This window comes from Oncorhynchus keta, unplaced genomic scaffold, assembly GCF_023373465.1.
Source record: "Oncorhynchus keta strain PuntledgeMale-10-30-2019 unplaced genomic scaffold, Oket_V2 Un_contig_20175_pilon_pilon, whole genome shotgun sequence".
Lineage (NCBI taxonomy): Eukaryota > Metazoa > Chordata > Actinopteri > Salmoniformes > Salmonidae > Oncorhynchus > Oncorhynchus keta.
In genome coordinates this window covers 668-3,084 of record NW_026281857.1, presented here as the reverse complement: position 1 = coordinate 3,084, position 2,417 = coordinate 668, and the positions used below count along the sequence as shown (strand labels likewise).

At 53.1% G+C, this 2,417-nt stretch overlaps 1 long non-coding RNA gene across 1 annotated transcript; it reads right to left on the bottom strand.

Annotated features, from left to right (window-relative positions):
• Nucleotides 1–6: 6 nt before the first annotated feature.
• LOC127920650 (uncharacterized) lies at nt 7–2,177 on the bottom strand. The gene is made up of 3 exons (XR_008106791.1): nt 1,734–2,177; nt 1,599–1,682; nt 7–125 (listed from the first exon to the last, which is right to left on the bottom strand). It is a non-coding gene; the product is annotated as an uncharacterized LOC127920650 (long non-coding RNA).
• Nucleotides 2,178–2,417: the final 240 nt, after the last annotated feature.

The following is a 2,417-nucleotide window of genomic DNA, read 5'->3' as shown; positions in this document are numbered from 1 at the left end:
ATGGCGAAGTCTGACAAATACCAACACATTGGGTAACTAACCTTCTGTCGCGTCTCTCTGGTAACTAACCTTCTGTCGCGTCTCTCTGGTAACTAACCTTCTGTCGCGTCTCTCTGGTAACTAACCTTCTGTCGCGTCTCTCTGGTAACTGACCGACTGTCGCGTCTCTGGTAACTGACCGACTGTCGCGTCTCTCTGGTAACTGACCGACTGTCGCGTCTCTCTGGTAACTGACCGACTGTCGCGTCTCTCTGGTAACTGACCGACTGTCGCGTCTCTCTGGTAACTGACCGACTGTCGCGTCTCTCTGGTAACTGACCGACTGTCGCGTCTCTGGTAACTGACCGACTGTCGCGTCTCTCTGGTAACTGACCGACTGTCGCGTCTCTCTGGTAACTGACCGACTGTCGCGTCTCTCTGGTAACTGACCGACTGTCGCGTCTCTCTGGTAACTGACCGACTGTCGCGTCTCTCTGGTAACTGACCGACTGTCGCGTCTCTCTGGTAACTGACCGACTGTCGCGTCTCTCTGGTAACTGACCGACTGTCGCGTCTCTCTGGTAACTGACCGACTGTCGCGTCTCTCTGGTAACCGACCGACTGTCGCGTCTCTCTGGTAACCGACCGACTGTCGCGTCTCTCTGGTAACCGACCGACTGTCGCGTCTCTCTGGTAACCGACCATCTGTCGCGTCTCTCTGGTAACCGACCATCTGTCGTCTCTCTGGTAACTGACCTTCTGTCGTCTCTCTGGTAACCAACCATCTGTCGTCTCTCTGGTAACTAACCTTTGTCGTCTTTCTGGTAACTGACCTTCTGTCGCGTCTATCTGGTAACTAACCTTCTGTCGCGTCTCTCTGCTAACTAACCTTCTGTCGCGTCTCTCTGGTAACTGACCGACTGTCGCGTCTCTCTGGTAACTGACCGACTGTCGCGTCTCTCTGGTAACCGACCATCTGTCGCGTCTCTCTGGTAACCGACCATCTGTCGTCTCTCTGGTAACTGACCTTCTGTCGTCTCTCTGGTAACCAACCATCTGTCGTCTCTCTGGTAACTAACCTTTGTCGTCTTTCTGGTAACTGACCTTCTGTCGCGTCTATCTGGTAACTAACCTTCTGTCGCGTCTCTCTGGTAACTAACCTTCTGTCGCGTCTCTCTGGTAACTGACCGACTGTCGCGTCTCTCTGGTAACTGACCGACTGTCGCGTCTCTCTGGTAACCGACCATCTGTCGCGTCTCTCTGGTAACCGACCATCTGTCGTCTCTCTGGTAACTAACCTTCTGTCGTCTCTCTGGTAACTAACCTTCTGTCGTCTATCTGGTATCTAACCTTCTGTCGCGTCTCTCTGGTAACTGACCGACTGTCGCGTCTCTCTGGTAACTGACCGACTGTCGCGTCTCTCTGGTAACTGACCGACTGTCGCGTCTCTCTGGTAACTAACCTTCTGTCGTCTCTCTGGTAACCAACCATCTGTCGTCTCTCTGGTAACCAACCATCTGTCGTCTCTCTGGTAACTAACCTTTGTCGTCTTTCTGGTAACTGACCTTCTGTCGCGTCTATCTGGTAACTAACCTTCTGTCGTCTATCTGGTAACTAACCTTCTGTCGCGTCTCTCTGGTAACTAACCTTCTGTCGCGTCTCTCTGGTAACTGACCTTCTGTCGCGTCTCTCTGGTAACTGACCTTCTGTCGCGTCTCTCTGGTAACTTCTGTCGCGTCTCTCTGGTAACTGACCTTCTGTCGCGTCTCTCTGGTAACTGACCTTCTGTCGCGTCTCTCTGGTAACTGACCTTCTGTCGCGTCTCTCTGGTAACTGACCTTCTGTCGCGTCTCTCTGGTAACTGACCTTCTGTCGCGTCTCTCTGGTAACTGACCTTCTGTCGCGTCTCTCTGGTAACTGACCTTCTGTCGCGTCTCTCTGGTAACTGACCTTCTGTCGCGTCTCTCGTAACTGACCTTCTGTCGCGTCTCTGGTAACTGACAGACTGTCGCGTCTCTGGTAACTGACAGACTGTCGCGTCTCTGGTAACTGACAGACTGTCGCGTCTCTGGTAACTGACAGACTGTCGCGTCTCTGGTAACTGACAGACTGTCGCGTCTCTGGTAACTGACAGACTGTCGCGTCTCTGGTAACTGACAGACTGTCGCGTCTCTGGTAACTGACAGACTGTCGCGTCTCTGGTAACTGACAGACTGTCGCGTCTCTCTGGTAACTGACAGACTGTCGGCGTCTGTGGCGTCTCTGGTAACTGACAGACTGTCGCGTCTCTGGTAACTGACAGACTGTCGCGTCTCTGGTAACTGACAGACTGTCGCGTCTCTGGTAACTGACAGACTGTCGCGTCTCTGGTAACTGACAGACTGTCTCTCTGGTAACTGACAGACTGTCGCGTCTCTGGTAACTGACAGACTGTCTTC